The sequence below is a fragment of the Nuphar pumila genome, chromosome 6, assembly GCF_984573655.1.
Source record: "Nuphar pumila chromosome 6, dmNupPumi1.hap1.1, whole genome shotgun sequence".
Lineage (NCBI taxonomy): Eukaryota > Viridiplantae > Streptophyta > Magnoliopsida > Nymphaeales > Nymphaeaceae > Nuphar > Nuphar pumila.
This window is the reverse complement of record NC_143254.1, coordinates 38,262,923-38,290,327: the sequence shown is the minus strand read 5'-3', so window position 1 is coordinate 38,290,327 and position 27,405 is coordinate 38,262,923.

The window sequence follows — 27,405 nt, the reverse complement described above, 5'->3', positions numbered from 1 at the left end:
CGATATAATGATTTGTGTTGTCAGCTGGACAGCGATTTGCGGCATCACTGGATAGTGATTCGGTATCGCGACATAGCGATTTGTGGTTATCGCGAAATGGTGATTTATGTTGTCAGTAGGACAGCGATTTGTGGCTATCGCTGGAGAGCGATTTATGTTGTCAACAGGACAGCGATTTGTGGGCATCGCTGGATAGCGATTTGTGGCTTCTGCAGGAAGTCAGTTCGTGATATCACCGCATGACGATTTGTGGTCATCGCTGGATAGCGATTTGTGGCATCGCAGCATGGTGATTCACGAGTATTGTTGGAATAACAATTAGTGCTTCTGATGCTTCGTAAGTTATACCAGACGTTTGGTCTTTTCGCGTCTAATGTGGGTCTCGTGGATGAGAGTTAAGTGATAAGACTTTTTGGTGAGAGCTTTGCAGAGCGCGAAAAGGCAGAAAGTGTGTGAAACACTTTTAGGGCACCGAAAGGGTGCGGAGAGAGCAAGAGCAAGAAGTGTTGCTATAATTTTTTCAGGACAGCTTCGTCAAGCTGATTTTTCAGATCATTCGTTCCTTGTTCTTCAGTGAGGTATATCCTCTTGTTTATTTGTTACACCTCGTGTGTTTATAAGGCTTATGCCTTTTGGCCACTGTTATAATCTTTGCAAAAAAGATACTAGAAAATGCTGACCTATCGGTCGCCATGGACGTACCTCAGTTGAGAGGGAACCACGTAAATCATTCTGTGTTGTTTTTGTTTCTGCTACTGGTTTGGTTTTATTACTACCACTGTCATCGTCGCATTGTTTTCATCGATTCACACTTGTGGGGAAGACTCGATTCGTCTGTTTGTTTCTGCTTTATCTCCAACATATGGTATCAGAGCTTTGGTTCTTGTATTTATGTGTGAAGTCATGGAGAACAACGTTGTTGGGCGGATGATCAGTTTGAATGACACAAACTGCATGACATGAAAAACTAAGATGAAAAACCTCTTTGTTTATAAAGATCTGAATAGACCCATTAAGGGTGTCAGCAGCAAACCAAAAGAGATGAAAGACGACGAATGAAAAAAGCTAGACCGAAAGGCGATCGATTTCATTCGGCAATGGATAGACGACAGTGTCTTTCATCATGTCTCTACAAAAACTTCGATGCATGGTCTTTGGACCAAACTAAAAAGCTTTTACGACAGAAAGACAACAGTGAACAAGGCATTTCTATTTCAGAAGCTTGTAAACCTCAAGTATAAAGAGGATAGCTCTATCGCAGAGCATTTGAACGACATCAAAAGGATTATGAATCAGTTGACTACAATGAAGAACATTTTTTATGATAAGCTACAAGCTTTATTGTTCCTTAGTTCTCTTTCTGAGAGTCGGGAAACATTGGTGGTTACTGTTAGTAACTCTGCACCTGATGGAATGGTAACTATGAGTCAAGTGACCAGCAGCCTGTTGAATGAAGAGACTAGGAAAAGGTCATCAGGTGTTGCTTCTACCTTCCAGGCCCTTGTGGTTGAGAACAGAGGGAGAGGCAGGAGTAAGAGCAGGACTCCACACTCCCATGGCAAATCCAAAGGTCACTCACACTCGAGCTCAAGGAAAGACGTCGAGTGTTATTATTGCCACAAGAAGGGGCACATGAAGAGGGAGTGTTGAAAGCTCAAGTTCAAGAAGCAGAGCAAAGAAAAGAGCTTAGAGGAAAAGCAGGGTGCCACAGCCGCAGTCACAGAAGAAGAGCTTTTGGTTATCTGTGATGGCACCAGCATAAATTTGATCAGTCAGGAGACTGACTGAGTGATTGACTCTGGAGCTTCATTCCATGTTACGTCACGGGTCGATTTCTTAACTTCATATTCTCAAAGAGATTTTGGGAATGTCCAGATGAGAATTGAAAATGTGTTGAAGATTGTCGGCATAGGCGACATCTGCTTGGAAACAAGCATCGGCTGCAAGTTGTTACTGAAAGACGTGAGGCATGTATCAGACATCCGACTGAATCTGATCTCTGCCAAAAAGTTGGATGATGAGGGCTACAACAACACCTTCAGTGATGAAAAGTGGAAGTTAACCAAAGGTTCTTTGGTGGTAGCAAGGGGGACAAAATCATGTTCCCTTTACACTTTGCAAGCTAAGGTCTGCAAGAGTTGTGAATGCTATGGAGAGTGGCTCATCCACAGAGTTATAGCATAGAAGTCTCGGGCATATGAGCAAGAAGGGGCTGCAAGTTCTGGTCAAGAAGGAGCTTCTGGCGGGTGCCGCAGGTACATTTCTGGAACCATGTGTTCATTGTTTTCATGGTAAACAGAATAGAGTTTCTTTTCAGAGAAGCATTGCATCTAGAAAACCTCACATTCTAGATCTTGTACATTCTGATGTATGTGGACCTTTGAAGGTCAAGACACTTGGTGGTGTATTGTACTTTGTGACTTTCATTGATGATCACTCAAGAAAAGTTTGGGCTTATATACTGAAAACTAAAGACCAAGTTCTAGATATATTCAAGCATTTTCAGGTCATGGCTGAAAGAGAAACTGGCAGACAATTGAAGTGTGTTCGCTCAGATAATGATGGCGAATACCTTGAGCCATTTGATCAGTATTGCACCAATCATGGCATCAAGCATAAAAGGACCGTGAGGATGACACCTCAACAGAATGGGGTTGCTGAGAGGATGAATTGCACCATTCTTGAGAGAGTCAGATGTTTGTTGTCTCATTCTAAATTGCCGAGATCTTTCTGGGGTGAGGCAATGAAGACAACAGTTGATCTAATCAACTTATCTCCTTCTATTCTCTTGAAGGGAGATGTTTTAGAAAAAGTTTGGACTGAGAAAGAACCTTCCTATGGACACTTAAGAGTGTTTTGCTGCATAGCATTTATTTATATTCTGAAGAAAGAGAGGTCCAAGCTTGATCCAAAAGCCAAGCAGTGCATCTTCCTTGGCTATGGACATGAAGAGTTTGGCTACAGACTGTATGACCCCATTGATAAGAAGGTGGTCAGAAGTCGAGATGTTGTCTTCTTGGAAGATCAGACCATTGAAGACATTGGTGAGTCTGAGCCATCAGAGTCCAGTAAAGGTGATCTTGTTGACATAGATCCCCTTGATGTACCAGTTGTTCGTGATTCCGTGGAGGAGATGCTACCTCCTCAAGATGATGCAGAGGGAGGAAGTGCTGAGACAGAAATTGAGGGGAAGCCAACACCCCAAGAGCCACTTCCTTAGACTTCGATAAGGAGGTCTACCAGGGAAAACAACCATCCAAGAAATACTCATCAAATGAGTATGTGATGATTAGAGATCAAGGTGAGCCAGAAACTTTTAAAGAAGTTTTGGAGGATGAAAACAAGTCTGAGTGGCTTAAGGCAATGAAAGAGGAAATGGATTCATTGCATGAAAATCACACATTTGATCTGGTAAAGACACTTAAAGGGAAGAAGGTGTTGAAGAACAAGTGGGTCTTCAAGCAAAAGGCTGATGACAACAACTCTCAACCTAGATACAAGGCACGGCTTGTAGTGAAAGGTTTTGCTCAGAAGAAAGGAGTTGACTTTAATGAGATCTTCTCACCAGTTGTGAAGATGTCCTCCATCCAAACTGTGCTCGGTATAGCTGCAAGCATGAATTTAGAAGTTGAGCAGCTTGATGTGAAGACTGCATTTCTGCATAGTGACTTGGAAGATAAAATTTATATGGAGCAACCTGAGGGCTTCATTGATAAGGATAAATGACACCTTGTCTGCAAGCTGAAGAAAAGCTTGTATGGATTGAAGCAAGCACCAAGGCAATGGTATAATAAATTTGATTCCTTCATGACTGAGCATGGATATTCAAGAACCTCTACAGACCATTGTGTGTTTATGAAGAAATTTTCAAATGGTAATTTTACCATTCTCTTGCTTTATGTGGATGATATGCTGATTGTGGGCCAAGAGATCAGCATGATAAACAAGTTGAAGCTCGAGCTGAGTGAGATCTTTATCATGAAGGATTTAGGTTCAGCAAAGCAGATTCTTGGGATGAGAATCGTTCATGACAGGTCATATGGGCTGATCTAGTTATCACAAAAGAAGTACATCAGAAAGGTTCTTGAGAGGTTCAATATGGACAAAGCAAAGCCTGCTAATTATCCACTTGCAAGCCACTTCAAACTCAGCTCAAGGCAATGTCATGCAAATGATGAAGAAGGAATCGAGATGTAGAAAATTCTCTATGCTTCAGCAGTAGGTTCGTTGTTGTATGTTATGGTCTGTACTCGACCAGACATAGCTCACGCTGTTGGAGTTGTTAGTCAATTTTTGTCAAATCCAGGGAAGGTGCACTGGACAGCAGTGAAATGGATTCTCAGGTATCTCCAGAGCACTTCGAAGTTGAGTTTGTGTTTTGGAAAGGGTGAACCTACTCTTGAAGGGTTCACAGACTCTGATATGGCTGGTGATGTAGACAGTAGAAAATCTACTTCTAGGTATTTGGTTACCTTTGCAGGGGGAACAGTTGCATGGCAGTCGAAATTGCAGAAATGTGTAGATCTGTCCACTACAGAGGCTGAGTTCATCGCCATTACAGAAGCCAGTAAGGAATTGTTGTGGGTGAAGAAATTCTTGCAAGAGTTGGGCGTGAAGCAAGAAGTGTATATTCTTCACTGTGATAGCTAGAGTGCGATTCACTTGAGTAAGAATTCCTCATTTCATTCAAGATCAAAATATATTGATGTTCGATATCACTGGATTCGGGACGTCTTGAATGAAAAATTGTTGCAACTGAAGAAAGTACATACTGATGACAATACATTAGATATGCTGACAAAGTCATTGCTTAAGGACAAACATGAGAAGTGTTGATTCCTAGCAGGAATGGAAGAAGCTTCCACATAAGTCAAGAAATGAGAGAATTGTTGGGTTTCTCTCCTTATTCAGCTTTCATCGCACTCCAAGCACTATTCGTTGCAGTCTCTTTCAAGCACGTCGCCTGATCTTGTTGAGGACGTTTTCGTATTCGCTGGACAGTGATTTGCAGAAGTCCTCTCAGCTGAATGACGATTCAGCTGTTCAGAGTTTGTGGATCAGCGATTTGTGGTTTGTGCTTGGAGCTGCGTAAGTCGACTTCATATTCGCTACATAGCGATTTGTGGTTATCACGGAATAGTGATTTGTGATGTCAATCGGATAGCGGTTTGCGGCATCACTGGATAGTGATTCGGTATCACGACATAGCAATTTGTGGTTATCGCGGAATAGCGATTTGTGCTGTCAACCGGACAACGATTTGTGGCATCACTGGATAGTGATTCGGTATCGCGACATAGCGATTTGTGGTTATCGTGGAATGACGATTTGTGTTGTCAGCAGGAGAATGATTTATGGCTATCGCTAGAGAGCGATTTGTGAGCATCGCTGGATAGTGATTTGTGGCTTCTGTAGGAAGTCAGTTCGTGACATCACCGCATGGTGATTTGTGGTCATTGTTGGATAGCGATTTGTGGCATCGCAGCATGGTGATTCACGGATATTGCTGAAATAACAATTAGTGCTTCTGACGCTTCGTAAGTTGTGCCAAACATTTAGTCTTTTTGGTTTAATGTAGGTCTCGTCCCCTATATATATATATATATATAGAGAGAGAGAGAGAGAGAGAGAGAGAGAGAGAGTTTAATCAAGCAACCATGTGTGAACTGCTTCACGATTCACATAGTCATGAAAAGAAAGTGCACATCAATAGTCCGAATTGAAATCTCAATTCCTGCGATTAGTCATACACTCATGCTGTGGTATAGATAGGGCTGAACAAAGAGCCGAGCTAGCTCAGGCACGACCAGTTTATGCTCGACTTGAACTTGTTAGAGTAAATAAACAGGTCGAGCTTGAGCAAGGGCTCAGGCTCGTACAAATGAATGATCTGAGCTTGATTAGGTGGTCAAGCTTGAATAATCATGATTAGACTGATTAAACTCGATTTATATAGTTATGCAAGTTTAAAAAACAATGACATGTACAATTTTTTGTTCACTAATTAACAGGGCCATGAGGTCTTTTACTCCCAATCATCAAGTTGCTTGTCCCGTGAATGGAACGAGGCGAGTTGAAATCCCGTCTCTTCCTCCACATTTTTTCGAACTTGAACATCAGTTTTGGTGAATGAGCTTTTAAGGATGAGTTCGATCTAGGGGTGGCAATTTCTGACACGACCCGCCAACCCAACCCGCCAACCCGCCTCTTAGGCGGGTTCGGGTTGGGCTTAAGCCAACCCGTTTAATAAACGGGTCGACCCGCGTAACCCATTTATTAAACAGGTCGGGTTCGGGTTGGGGGTATGCCAACCCGCCAACCCGGCTGACCCATTTAATAAACGGGTTAGGCGGGTGGGTCAACCCGCCAACCCGTTTGCCAACCCACCAACCTGACTACCTGCCAACCCGATCCGTCAACCCGCCAACCTGACCCGCGAACCTGAAAACCTGTTTACCCGACCCAACTCATTTACTAAATGGGTTGGCGGGTCGTGTCGGGTTACCCGTTTATTAAACGGGTCGGGTTCGTGTTTGCCACAGCTGACCCGTTTAATGAATGGGTCGGGTTCGGGTTGAGGTATGCTGACACGCCAACCCACCAACCCGACCCGATTGCCACCCCTAGTTCGATCCATTACGTTCTTCAAGTAAAAGGGTAATTCCCGCTGTATTGAAATATTTGTTTTATATTTAAATTTTGGTATTTTAAATTCCTTATTTAAAATAGTTAATAAACTTCTCATTCTTGTTAGCATAAAGTCCTTTTAATGAATAGAGGATTTTATTAACTTACATATTTTTTATTTCGAGATTATTAGGTCTAGAATACCAATCATATTAAGACCCGAGACAAAACCCAAATCCGTTAAGACCCAAATCGATCATATCCGAACATGTTAACCCATATAAGTCTATATTTTGTCATACCCAGACCTGAATCCAGACACAAATCAAAATGGATTGGGTCTGGGTCTAACTCTTAGACCCGATTAAAAAATGAGTCTATTAAATACCAGACTGATTTTGCCCAAACCCAGTAACCCGATTATGGAACAAAAGTACAAAATCTCAATTTATCCAAGTTTTCCTGGCCAGTTGTTGTTACCGTACCTTAGAGATGAGTAATGGAGGTCCCGTTGTCTGGTAGGAGCAGCTAGTGCACATCACTTTGTGTTGTAACGTTGCATGTTCAAAACCCAATAGTATAGTTGTATACAAGGTTATTGGAAGCGCCATAGGACATTGGGAAGCACATTTCTTTAAAGCACATTTTAGAAGCATGAAACATGCTAAGAAGCACACTTCCCAATTTAGGAAAAGTGTGCTTTCAATTTAGGAGAATCTCGCTTTGCCTAAATGGGCAGCTCACTTTCCTTCCTTTTTTTCTTTTTTTTTTGTGTTTTTATTTTTATTTTTATTTTCTTTTTTTCTTTTTTCACTTCTCTCTTGCTTCTTAGGTTACTTCTAATTCGCTTCTAGTTCACTTTTCTTCTCGCTTTCGAGATGATTTTTGGTTCGCTTCTAAATCGTGTAGCGCTTTTCGCTTTTTAAAATTTTAGAAGCGCCTTGCTTTCCGAATTGCTTTCAGCTCCCGCTTCCCCGACTGACAACTCTGGTTGCATAACTTGTAGGAGTCTGCCTAACTTCAGCTTGCCTTTCAAAAAACAAAAACAAAAAGTGTATGCTGTAGTGTTGGTTTTATGCCACTGCCAAGGATGAGTTGAATCCATTAGATTCTTTAAGAAAAAGGGTTCCTGGTAGAAAAGGAAAGACCAGCAGCAAATGCAATAACGGTTTACCTGAGATAGGTTATCCATGGACACATCAATCTAATGCCTATTCATATATAATCGATCAAACACTACTTGAAACGGTTTTTTTTATAGGCAAGCTGGGGTTAGGCAGTTTCCCACCAGTTATACAACTATACCATTGGGTTTTGAACCTGCAACTTTCCCAACACAAGGTGACGTGTACTAGCTGCTACTACCAGACAAGCCGAGCTCCGGTTGGTTGAAAATGGTTATTACCTTTAGAAATGAAATGCTCCATATCTGTCCAATTCAAGTTGTTATTGAAGTAAAGCAGTATAAGAGCTAGCTCTCTGGTGGATTGCAGCCAAGGGTGTCAATGGGTCGGGTTTGGTTTGGACCCAGGTGGAACCAGATTTGGACCCAATTTTTGGGTATGGTATCGGGTCCGGACTCAGGTTTAATCAGGTCCACTATAAGAGAAACCATACTCTGACCTAATATGAACTACATGAACCAGAAGTGGACCATACCCGGTAAAATAATATATATATTTTTTATCATTTTTACATTGAAAAATTGCAAGTCTTAATCGAAACTCAGGTCGGGCCCAGGTCTGGTAAAAAATTTCACAAACTATACCCAGATTCTTGTCTTAATCGGACCTTCAGGTCCGAACCTGAGTCTTAATCTGGTCATCTTATTTATCAACATACCTGGACCTTACAGGGTATGGTCCAGGTAAAGCCGACTAGTTGACACCCCTAGTTGCAGCCAAACACCCACAGCTGATGAACTGGGAAGCTTCCCACGCTTATATATCCTCTCTAGCTTGGCTGGGTGATGCTTGAGCCCAGCCAGCCGAGCTATTATATTAAAAGCAATCTTTGTTTAACCTTTTCAAGAGGGACTGTTCAAGCTCAGATTGCGTTGGCTGATATCCTTCTCAGGCTCTGCCGTTGGAGCTCGGCTCGCCGTATCCAAGGCAGATCACAGCCGGCTCATCTTACTTTGTACACTGCAGTAAGAATCAATGTTATCGAATCCCTACCCTTTTACAAGCAAATTACTTCAGCCTATTAACTATTCTATTACATTATATTTTTTTTTAAAGCCAAGCTGGGGTTAGGCAGACCCCTACCAGTTATACAACTATACCATTAGGTTTTGAACCTGGAACGTCCCAACACAAGGTGACGTGCACTAGCTGCTCTGGCTTATATTCGATACAATCACAAATCTCATTTTTGGGATTTTCTTGGCAAAGGAAAATCCCAGGAAAAAATAAAAAAATGTGTTTTCTTGGAAAAATCTCATGAAAGTATCAATACATTTAAATTTTATAAATATGTAAGAAAAGATAAAAATATAAGAAATTAAATTATATATAAAAATATAATTATTTGCAATAATGAAAACACAATATTTTCAAGATAGGTGATATTTTGAAATTTTCATGTTTTTCTCGTGATTACATCAGTTTTTGAAAATCTCACAATAAATTCTGGAAATTTTCAGAAAATGGCCAATATTTGTGGCTATGATATTCCACTTGTTCGAGCCTAAATGAGCTTTTAGACAAGCTGAGCCGAGCTGTTTGGTTTGTTTCTTACACTGATGTTGCAAAAGAAAGGATGTATCCTAATGATTAATGGAGCTGGAGATGAATTGGGTTTTTGGTGGATCTGACTCGGTCGAGGTAAGTTGTACCAAAAAAAAGACTTACAAAGGAGTGTTTGGATTTTTGGAATTGGGTGGAACTGGAATCTAACTCCATCCAAATTCTTTGGTCAAAAACAGGAGAAATGAGAACTGGGTGTTTAACAAAGTCAAAGGAGCCGGTTATAATATGGTGATTTTTTTTTCTTAAAAGTTTGCTGTTCTAATCTTATAAAAGTTAAAACTAGAGAGGACCGTAAATGGGTTCTTTTACTAACCCATTTATCCAGAAAAGTAAGATAAGTTGGGATTTTACATTCCAAGGTAGTAATCCATTTATCCAGAAAATTAAGATAAGTTGGGATATTGCATTCCGCATCAAAAGGTGGGGCCACGTTATCCAACGTTTGGAGACAAGTGTCTCTCCTTGAACAGGCAGATGAAAGGTTCCCTTTTTAACCCTTATTCACACATTGGATTCCATTTCTCAGGTAGAGAAAAGGTCAAGAAACTGTACCAAAAAAGTTTCAAGAGAAAAGACAACTCACACAGAGCAGGCTGAACTGAACCAGTAGAATAATGATTCTCCATACAAATGGGGAAGAATCTGAAGGTGCAGCAACGTGGACCCTCAAGCTACTGTTCTTGGCTGGGATGGGAAAGTAATTTCTCTGGACTCTGGAGTTCTCTCTTATACAGTTAAAACCAGTTTGTTACATTATTTCACCTGCCCCAAATATGCTTTAAACGTTGGTCAAGTCCCAGATCTGACCCGTACCAAACCCTATAGTGTATAAAAAGGTGGTTCGATTAGAAATTCGGTCGGACTAAGGGGGGCCGATTAGTGTGCGGAGCTCGGTAGGATTTGTGAAATTTCGTACCAAGTATGAGCTGGGTATGATTCACGTAATCCTTAATTATAGAATTTGGGTATGGTTTTTCTTATAGCAGACCCAATAAAACCTAAGCCTGGACTCAGTACCAGCATCTGAAAGACAGATCCGACCCGTTGACACTCATGGATGAGGGTGTAAAATGGGTATGAAAATGCCTCGACCCGAGTCCAGGGAGATAAGAAGATTAGAACCATTGAGACCCATCTACCTTGTCCCTACCCTCCCATCTTGTGTGGATCTTCCTTTTCCACGTGTGCTCCTGCACCACAAACCACGTGACCAACTGAAAGATTGTCTACAACTACAAGTTCGTTTTCGAGCCCGAATGACTCCCCTACCTCTTTTCGGGTCCATTTTTCACCCGACCCATCTATCGTCAATACTCATAAAAACAAAACTAAACCATCCACGTGTCTCAATCGCCACATGGACTCTAGTACGCCCCCTCCTCGCGTGGCACCACGTGGTCTCCCTTCTTCCCGACCACGTAGGCTGATAACCCTTCGGACCGAAAGTAGATCAGGTGATCTGCCAAATCATTTTAAGGAATTTGATTTGGCATCCTCACCGTCTACTATATATAAAACGACCATTAAGTCCTTTGAGATGAATCAATGAACGGTAAAGATGTCGAAATACTTCCTTAAAGTGATATGACAGATCACCTGATCTGCTCTCCTTCGGAGCTCAACCACAGAATATACCCAGAACCCAAGAAACTCTCTCAAGTCCGAGCAGTGGGACCTACTACGGCAAACGTAGCAGATTCTCATTGGTTGAGAATGTGATCTCCAAGATAGAACCGCCACGTTGTAAAGAAAATAAAACGGCCCATCAATTCCCCCAAAACCGTTGGTTTTCTCCGAAAGCGGTTTCTCAAAAAACCACTAGTAAGCTCACCTATAAGAGCCACCTGTCCTCCCTGTCCGAGTCGCTCTGAAACGCTTACGCTACCGAAAGTGGTTGCCGGAATCTACATTCGAATCTGGCAGACTCGCCGGTTTCCGGCAAAAAAAAAAAACAAGTGGGGAGAGAGGATGGGATACATGGGGATGATCTGGGTGGCTGCCGGGGTTGCGGTGGCGCACGGTAATGTGGATCCGGGTCTCAGGTGGAACCCCACCGTCAGATCCATGGATCTGGGGTCGATCAGGTCAACCCTGGGGGGTTTAGCGACGTCGCCCAGGCTTAGCCAGGCCGTGCCTGGGCCACAGCCCGGCGCAGTTTTGGAGAACGGGAAGGCCGAGGAGAGGCGGAGGCAGGCGGACGAGTCTCTGCGGAAGGTGATGTACGTCAGCTGCTGGGGCCAGAACTAGATCGGACCCTGCCATGGGTTCGGATCGGATCCAAGGTTTTTTTTTTCAATTTAATGGAGCATGCGTGGAGTTCGGGGGTGTGGAGTGCACGCTTGGTCGCCGGAATCTGATGGCAGAGAATATTCCGGCGAGAAAAGGCCCATTTATGAGTTATGAGCTCGGAGAAGGGAATATCTAGGGATTTAATAAGTGGGTCGGATCGGGTTGATCTCGATCCCGATGTGAAATGAAAGAGGTCGGGTAGTAACGATCTCGATTCGGTGTAAATTTCGTGTAAATCTTTTGTAAATTTCAACCGAATGAGAGCAAGGACCGCTGGGTTCCCAATTCAGTCGATCCTATATCTTGTTTTGCTTACATGTTTTTGAAGTTATATGTAGGGGATAATATTTTGGTATAGTCGTTAGTATCGTACTGTCAATTGGGAAATTTTAGGTGGAAGCTATCAGCCCTTAATCTGGCCCTATAGAAAATTTCACTAAGTAGGAAACGCACTGTGGATCGTGTTCTTTTAACAAAAAATCGTGACTTTATGGATCGTGAAATTTCAATGGGTTTTGGGGCTGTCGATTTTCGAAATTTTTGAAAAACCTATTTTCACAAAGTTTAAGGAGATAATTGGATGGTAAGGTTGGATAAATATTTGGTGCTAGTGCATGCATCGTGCCATTGGGTAAAAATCACGTTTACTTCACCTTTTTTTTCGATTCTTTTGATACATTGAAGTTTGAATATGAGAATTATAGTGTGAACCGGGATGTTTATGAGTTTTTTTTTTTTTTTTTAATTTCACCGTACAAATGTAAACTACATGCTTGGTTTGGAAGGGACTTGCTCTTGCACTTGCACTGCGTGCATAAGCAAAAATTTTCAAAACTTGAAAATTGATGGCTCGGAATTTTTGTAAATATTCAATCTTTCAAAAATCATGTTTTTTTTTATAGAAAGAGCAAAATCCAACAAATTATTCCTAGCAAATAGACCATGTTGAATACTTTTGCGGGGTCAGATTTGCAGAAAAACATGAGATATGCTTAGTTCACACTATACTTCTCATATTCTAGTATATAGAAACTAAAATATGAGAATTATCATGTGAATTGAGTATTCCTATTTTTTTTTTGCAAATCCAACAGTGTAGATGTGTTCAACATGGTGAATTTACTAAGAATCAACCGTTGTTTTTTATGAAAAAATATAGTTTTAGATGCTTAAATAAAAGTCATAAATTTTAAAGTCTTAATAAATTTTGTTTGTGCATCATAATTAGATGATTCAGGAACTGTCTTTATATAACCAAACCAAACAGGTAGATCACATTTATATGGTGAACAGTAATTTTTATAATTTTTTTATTCCTTTCTCTTGAATCTCTAGATGCTTGGTTTTATAATAACGAATCATCTAATTTTGATGCATAAATGATATTTTTTAAAGCTTTAAAATCATTGGCTCATATTCTTCATAAATATTTAAGCATTTACAAATCATATTTTTTCAACTAAAATACACAATCAATATTTGATTCCTAACAAATTCCACATGATTGGATTTGCAAAAAAGTGTTGAAAATGCTCATATTTCCTGTTCTCATATTTCAGTTCTCATATTCTGGTGATTCTGTACGTATACATATAGAGAGAGAGAGAGAAGCACAGCTATCACATCACAAATAATAAGAGTGCCCAACTGTCGGTATGAGATGGGATAATATAATCATAGTTATCAATCTTTCAAAAGGATTATGTAATGAGTGGGCCCTTGCTTTTACGGATAGGCTGAGTATCAATCTCGCAAATCTGTCTTACATTCTTGAAAATTAAAGAAATCAATTCTGGGATAAACAAGTTATTTAGAACAAACTTTTCGATCGTGGGTTATCCACAACAGGGTCTAACTTTGCATTTAAAAATTCACGTTCGTGTAAGAAAGTAGCTTAGAAAACTAAGGTGGTGGTGGGGGTGCATTTGCTTTTCTTTATTTATCCGTTAAAAATCAGTTTATTAATAAATAATTAGATTGCACGTAACTTTTAGGATTCGCTTTGGTCTTCAACCCACTTTAATTGCACTTTTCTGGTATATTTCATGCAAGAGAGCTCAAAGTACTTTTTTGTTTATATTTTAAGGGAAAAAAACTCGATCACCTACCACACCTTTGTTGGCCTTCAGTTGGTTAAACCCTTAGGGGTTTGATAGTGTATCACACACGGCGGAATGCCGTGACTGATTGGATCACGTTTTTTAACTTTGATGGTAAATAATGTTTCACCCTCCACTATTATGAAATGAACAGGGATTGAGAACATAATTAATAAAATACACGCTTCGATGTCCCCAGCCGATCTTTCAGAATAGGATATGTGCAGTGCCAACAGATCAAAGGATGTTGCCTTTGGAGATTTGACTAAGAACCTCTCAGCTTGCAAGAGAATCCTACACGTAGAGGTTGGATGCACGGGGTGTGTGTGGGTTATGGCTAATTTTTCCAGAAAACACTTTAGGTGATTCCAACCGAGTATGGTGACTTAGGGCTAGGCGAGTGAATGCCTAGGCACCGACGAATGGGTTTGGGTGGTGCTCTTCGCTATGGTGCTTAATCATCAACTGGTCTTCGGATTGGGGGCCGCAAGGTCTTGTTCCTTCAGTGACGAGGTTTTGCTATGTCGTGCGCATGAAGCTGCAATACGATTCATGACACGTAAGGCTAAGACAAAGTTTGTGCCTTTTTCAAAAGTGATAGTTGGTATGAGATGATTATGCACTAAGCGGCATAGACTACATGGAATGCGTATTTGGAAATGCGTTTGATCAGCTTTCGCTAGGCAGCTACGCATGGGGTGGTACGCAAGGCCAATGAAAATAATTCAGCATATGAAAATGTATTAATACGCGACCTTTGGCCGTTAGACTGGGCAGCTTGGCATGTCGCGGGTTTGTGAAGCATTCTATGCCCGTGATAGAATAGTAGAAAGGCTTGCGATGGTAAGAAAGGACCGTTGCGTCATATTATTTTATTGAAAAAAGTAAGCCCACGATAAATTGACATCAGAGTAGAAAGATTTATGAAGAACTTGTTCTTCATTGTGTGCGATACTGTAGAGGACAATGATGGTTTATCTTAGTTACGCAACTTTTTGTAGCTGAAGTGTGGTTGACTGAATACAAAAACAAGATGTTGGTAAGATGGTATGCGACATCTTGTCGATGACAAGTAAAAGTATAAGGTTGTTGTTTAGTTGGCTAAAGAAATGTAGATAAGCCAAATATTCCTACCAGTTGTGCATTAGGCTCACAGGTGGAGCGTAACGTTTGCCTTGTGCATGCAGAGAATGTACGTTGGATTCAGCTGAATGTATTTGCACATTTGGGTATGAGAGACTCAATTAAACATCTAGATACTCTCCCAAGATTGTGGGTTAGCGGAGTTCCCACGTTGAGCAAAATGGTCATTGTTTTGGTCCCTTGAGTTGGCAAATCCTCAATGGATTGTGTGTATAGAAAAAGTTATTGTTCGTAGCTCGTTAGTTCTTCCGAGAACGTTTTGCTAACTCTGAGAGAAAGTACAACGTGCTGGTTTCGGGAGGGCAGTTTTAGCATTGGGCCAATGGTGCCCATGTGAGGATAAGTGCCTAGGAAGATACTTTGAAGGACCACTTTGGAGTGATATGCAAGAAGGCGTCCCCCACTTGAAGACTAGTTTTGACCATTGAAAAACCATAAGTTTGTGCTTAAGAGAGTTGATATTCCTGCGACATACATTGGTGGTTGTCTTTCTCTACGAGGATCATGAAAGGCTTGAAATTTCTCTTGTTAGGGTTGGAAGACACCCCAGCCATGAGCATAAATATAACAAGTTTGTCCTGTGGGCGAGGATGACTCGTTTGTATTTGAGACTGCACTAGGGTCTCATGAGTAGAGAATGCTCGATGTTGATAAAGCAAAAGATCGTTGTCTAAGTGATCGAAGATGCGTCAAAAGAATGAGACTTGATGTGTTAAAGGTTGCGATGATGATGAATTTAATCTAGAACAAGTTGAGTAGGCTGAAGAAAAAGAGTAAACGAAAGATAAGTGCAAAGAGAATTTGACATATCAGTGAAGTCTGTGTTCTTATCAACACCAGGATTGTCGAGGATGATAATGGTTTTGAGTGGAGAAGAATATCCTTGATCGATCTTGCAGAATAGGATATGTGCACTGCAGAGCTCTACTGAGTGAAAAATGCATTGAGTGTAGAAATGCATGGTATGTGTTCGCTTGATCAGTGATGTACGGTGGTAGTACAACATGCGATAGGCATCGATATCGTCGTTAGTGCATCACTGTGTAGTGGCACATACATGGAGCATTGTTTGGTTAAGCAGTGCCAACAGATCAAAGGATGTTTCTTTTGGAGATTTGGCTAAGAATCTCTTAGCTTGCAAGAGTGTCCTACGCGTAGCGGTTGAACGCACGAATGCATGTGTTCAAGAGCCGGTCACATCCGTATGGTTAGACTTAAGAAAACAAACAAAAAAAGACTCATGAGAATCTTGGTTCACATGCGCGCGCGCACACACACACACACACACTATATATATATATATATATATATATATATATATATATATATATATATATATATATATATATATATATATATATATATATATATATATATATATATATATATATATATATATATATATATATATATATATAAGATAAAAGGTAATAAACATGAATTTATTATATACAAGAGATGGCGGTCTATTTCTTCGTTGTAACATTCTTTGCAATTTCCAAAAAAAGTGAATAAGTTTCAACAGTGAAACTTTTTCCTTTTATTTGCAAAAAACTAATATATATTTTTTCAAATGAGCCAGGGTAAGCTTGGCTGGTTCTCATAGTGAGTCACCTCAAGCTCGATTCTGATTCATGACTAGATGAGCTAGAACTCTGGCTTGATTTCATAATTGAGTAAAAATAGCGAAGCTTGAACAAGGCATGCTTCTCTCATTCGATCCGCACTATGAGAGAAGAGAAGTACTTTGGTATAGCAGGTATTTAGGGGGCCTTTGTGTGGGAAGCAGATCAGGTCATGCTGAACATGAGCGTTTTTGCTCATGCCGACATCGTAGCCGTTTGTTTGCATTTTGGATGAATGTCACGTGGTTTTGTTGACTTTTGAGCTTTTTAAAATGCAAATCGGATGGCCACGATGTCAGCATGAGCAAAAACGCTCATGTTCAGCATGACCCGATCTGCTTCCTTTTGTGTGTCACGGAAATACACACAACCTCGTACATTTATGTGGGGCCCACCATTGTGATGCAAACACGAGCTCTTTTTTTTTCACGAAAAGCGGAACTCGTTTTCAACATCCGGCCCAACCCTCCTTTCTGCGGTAATGGTTTAATTCCATGGGGGAGTTGATCGGACTCAGAGTTATTGAAAGCTTCATAGATAGGTGGGAAGCACGTTTTCGTGAAATTTGGTTCGAAAACATGAAACTCTTTGCTTCTTAAACTTGATAAAAATCTCGATTCTTTCACGCTTTCTCTATGCTTCTCAATACACGTTTTTTCCTTGCTTTCCTATACGATTCTTATGTGCTTTTCATGTCTTTTTTTTTATGTTTTTCATGTGCTTCTTTTCACCCTTTTCGCTTCCTTCTCGTGTACTTTTCTTTAAATTGACAACCATCATTTTTAAATTTTGAAAAGAATTTAATTCTACGCTACAAAATTATAAAATTTAAGAATAATAATTTGTATTTTAGTTTTGATTTTTTGTCCTTTGATTTGTATTTTGCTTCCCATTTGATCTCATATCACTTCTTATTTTATTCTTATTTCACTTTTAAATTGATTCCATGCTTTTCACTTCTAATAAATTTTAAAATATATTGTTTCTCACTTCTGCTTCTCATTTTGTTTCCTGCTTCCACTTCCTAATCTGGTAACCTTGATCAGACTCCTGTCATGGAGGAGGAAGACCCCCCATGAGAAAGGCTGTAGTGGAGTTCTCTTCCACGGTACACAAGCGTGCCTTTAAAGGGGAGCTTCTTTCTCACTCAAAGTGAAACACCCCTATGAGAAAGAGGTGGTGGGCCCACTCATTATGGGTAAGCACTTTCCCGCCTGGATGACCCTTTTCAGGGGAAAGTGCCTTTCCTTGAGTGGGTCGGTGCTATTCCACTTGTGACCCGCCACTAATCCTCCTTTTCCCTATACTAGTGTTGTTTACTGGCCCTGGTCTACATCTTAAAAGCTGGGATTGATAAAAGTGAACCTGCCTAGTCTTACCCAAGTCTTGGCCATAAGATTGGACCCGATCAAAATTGGACCCCATCTGCAGATTTGTACATCTTGATTGTTAAGTGTAAGCAAAACTTGACAAAAATAGATGATTAATCTCCACCAATTCCTGAACAAAAGGGTCCATGTTATAGGCACATACAATGCATTAGTACAAGTCATTATGGAGCTTTATTTGGATCCTACTGTTCTCTCACCAACCTTTTATGTCCTTGTGGGGCACCAATTGCTGGTCCAACCCATTGAATGTGGAGTGGTCTCCATATCCTTATCATAATTGGGATTCAGAAAAACCAAGCAGACCATGCAATGGATGTTAAAAATACCTCAAGTCAGAGTAACAAGAAAAAACTCATGCTAAAGGTCTTTTTCCATGCCTACAATTGTCGTCTCCTTCTGGCTTAGTTTTTGGTCCAAGTACTATTCTCAGCTTTGTTTGAGTCTAAAATGGACCCCTCTCCAAGTACAGGACCAGTTATCCCATGCATAGTACCGAAATCTTAAAATGGGAAAATCACGGCAACCATTTTCTCGTGATTTTTTTTATTTATTTAATATTTGCATTTTTTGGAAAAAAAAACACACCAAATAAATCAATTAAAAAACAAATTTTTATGAAGGAAAAGACTTTTAAAGTTCTGAAAAGGTCATTTCTGCAGATATATAAGTTCTTATAGGCTAGGTAAAATATCACATTTTTTTTTGTTTTTGTAATGCTGATATTGTTTACACCTATCCCATGTTCAATTAGGTTGATCCTTTGTGCCTTTTAGAGTTAAGGCAAAAGGTGTAGTAAACAAGCTGTATCGTGACCAGATCCAGTTGATCCAGGTCCAAGTCCCCTAACTTTGGATAGGGTCTGTCCATGGGCTTGATATAATGCAAATAACTGGCCTGATAAGGCTTAGGCTTAGGGTGTGCTACAACATTTGGCAACCCTATACGGCAAGCACTTATGAGCCACACTGTTAAATGAGGACAAACAAGTCCAGAATTAACATAACCTATTACTTCTTGGAGCCCACAAGAAGACACCAGACTCGGTATTTTATGTGACAATAAGACAGGTTGCACGCTCTTGACAAAAGCATCAAATGCAAACAATTTCCTTTGTCTTTTTGCTGTGATCTGCCCCAAAAATGCAGTTCTTTTATTTTGTCCTACCGCATTATGGGAAGATGATGGTACGTACTGAGTCTGGACCCGGGTCTAATCGAACCCACCATAAGAGAAACCATACTCGGGTTCCATAAGGATTATATGAACAAGAAAAATACCATATAAGGTAAAATATTATTTTTATCATTTTTACATTGAAAATTTGCGGATCTTAATTGGAACTCAAGCCAGGCCAAGTCTGGTATGAAATTTTGAAAACCATTCCCGGATACATATATTAATCGGACCCATCAGGTCCGACCTGGATTTTAATTGGGCCTTCTTATTTATCACCAAACCCTGACCCCGTAGGTTTGGTATGGGTAGGGTCTGGGTCAAAACCAACCCATTGACACCCCTAATCTAACCCCACTCATTTCATTGGAATATCTAAAAGCATTATGGCCTTTCAAGTTTGACTTATGGTTAGCCATGGAGCCGGCTGGAAAATAGGAAGCCGCTCACGGTTCATCTCGTGCTTAGTTTGTAAAGATCTTGTTCCAACTCATAATTAAGCTTGTTAAGAAGCTATATATATTAGATATATTTTACATCACATAGTGTAGTGTACAATAAATAATTGAACTGTTTTATTTGCAAGCTTTAAGTTGAGACTTCAATAACCATTACTACTAGACATGAATCAACTTGTTTTTTTTTTTTTTATTTAAACAAGCCAGCTTGAACTTGGCTTGATAAGTCTAGAGCTCAAATACATTCTCTCAGCTTTGCAACAATGCATCGTTATTGTAAAGCACGAGCTTGAGCTCGACTCATTTAGCTCTGGCTCCTCATGAGCTCAATCTCGGCTCTTCTCGTGCTTGAGCTTGACCGCCACAAGCATGAGACCATCTGGAACACCACAAACACAGCTTATTCGAATCATTTACCAGCCCTAGTCAGGTTGACCCTCCCTGTATTTTTGAGGCACTGTTACCAAATTGTGTGCACCATATGGCTCATTCGTGCCCATGTAGGGTTCATAGACAATGAAACTATAGCAAAAAAAGAAAACAATTCCATTGATTGGCAATTGAAAATCGAAGTACAAATTATTTGACTTTCATTACTCTTGACACAAAGAACCCATGTTCTATACCTACCAAAGGGGGCTCCGCGCGTGATTGGTATGTCTGTATATATACATGTTCTGTTGCATAAAACAAATTTAAAAAAAAAAGCCCTACGCGTCAGTGTAAGATGCTTGCCTTCAACGCTAGAGGTGGTGGGTTCAAAACTTACCCCCTCGAAACAGATACAAAATCTTTTACTTTTGAAATAAAATATGATTATGGTAAAGTTTCACCAAGTGAGAAATTGCAAGAGATATTGCAATATGAAACAAAAGTAGCATTGATCATGTTTCACCTAGAAGGCTTGCAGCTTGGAATTCCACTTTCTAAGAGAAAGTAGCTTTACTATTTGGAAGCAAGAAAAACTCTCATAGGGAAAAAAAATTGCCTATGAGAAGTTTTGGTAGGATGATTTTTTAAATGAAAAATTTTCAATTGTTTGGGTAGCATGAGAAAAATAAAATGAAAATTCTTAAAAAAATGAGAGAGGAGGACGGGGTGGTGGTGGAGCTTCTCCGGCATGGTTTTCCGAAAAGTTGGTGATGGGGGTAGTGGTGAGATGGATGGTGGTGGTGGAAAATCATTGTGAGATGGTGGTGGTGGAGCTTCTTCGATGCTGTTTTTCAGGATGTGGGTGATGGTGGATAGTGATGGTGTTAGGAAAACCACGAGCAAGAAACAACCAAAAGGAAACAAAGAACAAGAACAATCTAACGAAACACAAGAAGAACACAGATTTACGTGGTAAAACCTCTCCTCAAATTCGAGAGAGAGTAAAAACCCACGGCCACTCAGAGAGAAATCTTATTACTCTTATCAGACAGTTACCAGCTAGGGAAAGAAAAGCGAGAATATAAACAAGGCAAGGGCGACAACCCTAACCCTAACCAAATCGGGTCGGATCCACTGAAAACCGGGTCCCAAACATAAGTCCCAAAAAAAATTCTTCTGGGGGGCGCTGCCCCCCTATAACCCCCCGCCAGCGGGAGCCGTGCCGGGGGGACACTACAACAGAGCAGTAGATTAGCGACGACCACCTTTCGTCGCTAATCCGTCGCTAACCATGTTAGCGACGGATTAGCGACAACGCGGCGACAGTATGCTTACGTCGCGAATATTTCGACGCTAACTGGCGACGGAATTATTCCGTCGCCAAGTCCGTCGCTAATTGCGACGGAATAACGAGCGCTATATTCCGTCGCCAATCCGCCGGTACTAAACGGCGACCACGGCGTGGCGACGGATTTAATTCCGTCGCTAAGCCGTCGCTAGATTAATATGAATAGCGACGGAATCATCCGTCGCTAATCCGTCGCAAAAACGAAAAAAAATCAAAAAAAAATTATTTAAAAATTAATTACGGAGAACTGTACAATTTATATTTCCTGTACAATTTATATTTCCTGTAAATAAAAAACAAACCACACAAAAAAATTCATATAACAAGTATCTATAATAATTAATCGTTCCACCTTAAAACTAAAAAGTTTAATTATTTACAATTCAACAATTACAATTAGGAAAAATAAAAAAAATAGAACTTCTTCAACACAGTCCTCTAATCATCGCCAAGATTTTGTGCGTCTTCTTGTTCATTGTCTTTATCTGTCCCTTCAGCTCCACTACCCTGATTATCGCTAGCAGCCTACACAAGAAAAGAACAGTCAGTATTGATAAACAAAATATAATGAAATAAATTACACACTATATGTGATTCTATCATGTGCTCATGTGTGATCTAAGGCAATAAAAAAACTCTATATGTGATTCTATCATGCTCATATGTGTGCTAAGGCAGTCAAAAAATTGAATATGTGATTATAGCATGTTCATATGTGTTCTAAGGCATATAAAAAAACTCTATATGTGATTCTACCATGCTCAGATGTGCTTTAAGGCAAGCAAAAAACTATATATGTGATTCGATCATGCTCGTATGTGTGCTAAGGCAGTAAAAAAATTGAATATGTGAATATAGCATGCTCATATGTGCTCTAAGGCAGGCAAAGCCAAAAATTTTATATGTGATTCTATCATAAATGATATATAACATGTTCATATGTGTTCTAAGGCAGTTAAAAAACTCTATATGTTATTATAGCATGTTCATATGTGTGCTAAGGCAGTCAAAAAACAGAATATGTGATTATAATATGCTCATATGTGTTCTTAGGCAGTAAAAAAACTGAATATGTGATTATAGCATGCTTATGTGTTCTAATGCAATCAAAAAAACTTTATATGTGATTCTATCATGCTCATATGTGCTCTAAGACAGACAAAAAGTTAAATATATATATATGTGATTCTATCATGCTCATATGTGTGCTAAGGCAGTAAAAAAATTGAATATGTGATTATAGCATGTTCATATGTGTTCTAAGGCATCTAGAAAAACTCTATATGTGATTCTACCATGCTCAGATGTGCTTTAAGATAGTCAAAAAAACTATATATGTGATTATACCTGAGAGGGACCTGGAATCGAAGATCCCCTATCCTGAACAGCGGCCTTGATCTCATTTCGGAGAAAGGGGGCGACGGTGTATTGGAAGTAGTTATTCAGTGATTCATTAATGATCTCGCGTACATCATCACCGGAAAGAATAGTCGGCTGCTTGGAGCTTATGTCGGCGCAAGAAGTTGGTGAGCCGTAACTGGAAGAACCAATAACTGGTGAAGTGTTCATATTACTCCCAAACCCGAACACGCGACCTTTTTTGGGTTCACCTGCTGCAGTCACCCATGCTGTAGGATCAAATGATGGATGCTGAGTAGCGTCTTCACCATATCGCTCTACCATTTGTTGCTCATATGCCTCCTACAAAATAATGTTTAAAGTATTCATTAATAATTAATGATAACATTATGATGACTTGCATATATATTGCAATGATTATTAATAGAATTAATACATACCGTTGTCGTTCTCGCCTTCTCTGATACGAAGACTCCCGTGGTCTTCCGTTTATGTGTTTCTACAAACACATCCTTATATGGTACACTGCCTCCTTTTTCTGCTTCCTGCGAAGTTAAATGACAAAAGATTTAGTACACAAATTTGCAACTATACTTATAAAATTAATATTATATATTGATGAGTTACCATTTTCTTTAGGTGGCTCCCAAATGTCTTAGATCCACCTGTGTGTAGATGGGCTTCGGGCATCTTCGATCGATTTTGTGAAGCCTTCGCAGAGCGATTTTTAAATGCATCTCCCGCCCACATATCGCACATTTCATCCCAGTAATCTCTCCTGATAGTAATAGGACCATGGCCCTTCCACAGTAATGGATCATCTACTACGCCAGATGCTTTTTTTGCTGCAGTCTTCATAGTGTGCAGCATGTCTGCAAATCGATTGGCAGCCACCTTCTGCCACACCTTCCTTGCATCATTTTCTTCCACCGTAGTTGCAAAGCGATTCGAAGCCTACAAATATTTTCAGAAAGTTAGTAGACATTGCTTAAATAAATTAAATATGAAACACATTAACTATGAGGAACAACTGTATACCATGAATGAGGACCACAATCTGTCTAATACCTCCTTTGGGTACTCTTTCCATTGAGCAACTGGTCCTGGTAGATGTTGAAGAAGTGAATTCCTAATCTCCCGTACTACTTCTTGTGGCTCAAACCTCGTGCTGCACATGAATTGTTACACAGTAAATATCAATATAAAATATTTAAAAGATATGCAATAATTGAAAACAAAATACTTACGGTCGATTATCGATATACACTATTCGAATGAGTCTTCTTGTGCCAGCCTGTGAAGACCCTGTTTCCTGTGTTGGCTGTTGACTTGTGCGATCAACTGGTGTAGGTGGGTCGTATACAGGCGCAACATCATCTGTAAAAAAATACACACCAAGTTCTCAGAATGTGCATTTGAACTAATCAAGCATCTAATTAGTTATATGATATACCTATCACAGGAGCCCGTGAAGATGAAGGTTGAGCCTGGCTACTACTGGATGAGCGACCACTATAACCTCCACGAACCATATTCTAACAAATAACATATGTCATACAATACATTCAAATAATTCACATCAAGTATTACAATGCATTCAAGTCATTCACATCAAGCATTGCAATGCATTCAAATAATTCAAATCATTGACATCAAGTATTGCACTAATTCAAATCATTCGTTAATTGCATAAATTATAATACATTCAGATAAATTACAATGCATTCGAATCATTCGTATCAAGTATTACAATACATTGAAATAAAATTTTTAATCATTCACACCAAGTATTGCAATACAACTCACATCAAGTATTACAATGCATTTAAATAGAGGTTTGTAGTATAAGATTTTTTTCACTAGCTTGAGAATTCTTCCTCGTCACTAGTTTGACTTTCTTCTTCTTCTTCTTCTTCTTCTTCTTCTTCTTCTTCTTCTTCTTCATTGTTTGCCCATCCACTTGGTACATCATTTGGATCACATTCCTCTATGAATGTTTCATCAGCCAATGGAGATATGACATGCATATCATGCGCAACATCGTGACCATAAGCGAAGTCACAGACATCATCTGATTGATAGTAATCACTGTCTTCAGCTAACTCATCTTCTTGTAACTGATCATACTCGGGGTATAGTTTGGATTTCACCTTGCAAACTGCCCACCATTCATTTCTATCTGACTTTTTTATACTCGGATATGAAGTATAATAAACTTGTTGAGCTTGCGAGGCTAATATGAATGGTTCATATGTTCCAAACCTGGATTTATGATTCACCTCCACAATGCCTGAAGCTTTGTCGAGTCTTGTTGCAGTTGGATCAAACCAATGACACTTGAATACCGTAACCCTGTTATTCATGCCTAAGTAAGTCAACTCCATTATTTCCTCTATAACACCGTAGTAATCATGTTCATTTTCACCGTAGCTGCTACCCTTGACACACACGCCACTATTTATCGTTGATTTGTTTATACCGTAGTCTTTTGTATGGAATCGATAACCATTTACGATATACCCGTTGTAGCATTGCACAACTTTGGTCGGACCATTTTCTAAATCACATATTCCTTGATCTTTAACATCACCATGGCGAACCTACGCACAGACATAAACAATTATTGTGATCACGATCAATTAAGTAACTTAGTGTTGTTTATAAGTACAAAATTTATGTTAGCTTCTTTACCAACTGTTTCAACCACTCCACAAACTTAGTTTCACGTTCTTTTTGTACTTCTGCATTAGTGAGATGTGAAACTTTGCTTTGCAACTCCAGATCAAATCGTCTGCAAACTACAATCATGGCTCTTCAACCCATATAACTGTCCATCGTCAATCTTCACAGCCCGAGCAATGTTAGAGACATATCCATCTGGAAATCTCAGTTGTCTCAACCATTGACATACATGTTTTATTTGATCAGGTCCGAGCACGTACTTCGCCTTTGGTTTCAGTACTTTGCCATTATACTCTTTGAGTTCCAATTCTGGTCTTTTACATATTAATTTTAAATCCATACGGGCCTTCGGATTATCCTTCGTTTTTCCTTTAATATTCATTACTGTATTGAACACATTATCAAACACATTTTTCTCTACATGCATCACATCCAAATTATGTCGTATCAATAGGGTCGGCCAATACGGTAGTTCCCAAAAAATAGATTTTTTCGTCCAATTGTGTTCCTTCCCAAATCCACGGAAGGGTGTAGGACTGCGGGCATCTGTTAATACATCTGGAAAGTATCGCAATCTTCTTAAAATCTCTATGCCAGACAATCTTGAGGATGGACCTTCCATTTCAGTTGTGCCTGCTGTAAATGCATTCTTTTGACGTCGGAACGGATGATCGCTGGGTAGAAATCGACGATGGCAATCAAACCAGCAAGGCTTCCTTCCATGCCTCAATCTAAAAGCTTTGGAATCCTCCATGCAGTATGAACAAGCCAACCTCCCATGTGTGCTCCAACCAGATAACATACCATATGCAGGGAAGTCACTGATTGTCCATAGAACAGCGGCCTTCATGTTGAAATTTTGTTTTTTGTGGGCATCATACGTGGTAACACCGTCATCCCACAGTACTTTTAATTCATCAATCAATGGCCTTAGATATACATCAAGATTTTGGCCAGGTGAGGTCGGACCAGGGATCAACAGAGACAAGAAAAGATTTGGACGTTTCATACACAAGCTTGGTGGAAGGTTGTATGGAGTTACAAATACTGGCCAGCATGAGTATGGAGTTGATCTACCCCCAAATGGATTAAATCCATCTGTACATAGACCGAGTCTAACATTTCGCACTTCCATTGCGAAGTTCTGATGAGTACGATCAAAGTGCTTCCAAGCTTCAGCGTCAACAGGATGCGTGATCTTGTTTTCATCGTGTCGAACTTTATTTGCATGCCATCTCATGTGTTTAGCTGTCTTTGAAGACATATACAATCGCTGCAATCTAGGAGTGATAGGAAAGTAGCGGAGCGACTTGTATGAAACTTCCTTTGATCTCGTGCTACCATTGCCTCTTGTCTTTGGCTTGAACCGAGGATGCCCACATGACGGGCATGATATGTCATTTTCCTGCTCCTTGAAATACAACATGCAGTGATTTGGACAAGCATCAATCTTTTTGTAACCCATACCTAGAGCGTTGACCATAACTTTCGCACGATAGAAATTTTGTGGCAATTTCTCATCTTTAGGCAACATACTCTTCACAATCATGCACAAACGGTCAAAACATGATTGACTCAAATTATACTCGGACTTCAAATTCATTAGTTGAAGAACTGCAGACAAGATAGTGTGACTCTCACAACCGTTCCAAAGTGGCTCATCAGCATCTCTAAGTAAATCATAAAATCTACTAGCTGCATCGTTTGGTGATTCTTCATCTACGACAGTTCTTACATCACTAGAACTCATAGCAGAACCCAGTTCTGTTCCTGCAGCATCAAATATCAAATTCGTATATGGATTATCGTGCACCACATTCACCCGTGCATCAAAATCGTTTCTAAATTCTTCTCCATGAAACGTCCAGTTCTGATAATCACTCACAAAACCCTTCCTGTATAGGTGATGTCTAACGCCATGAGGTTCTACAAATCGATTATTCTTACAAATCTTGCAGGGACACCTAATCCGACCTGTGGGATCTACCGTACTGACACTTGCCGTTGCAAATTCAATAAAACTGTCGACACCATCCATATATTCATGCGATAACTCATTGTCTACTATCCTACGGTACATCCATTCACG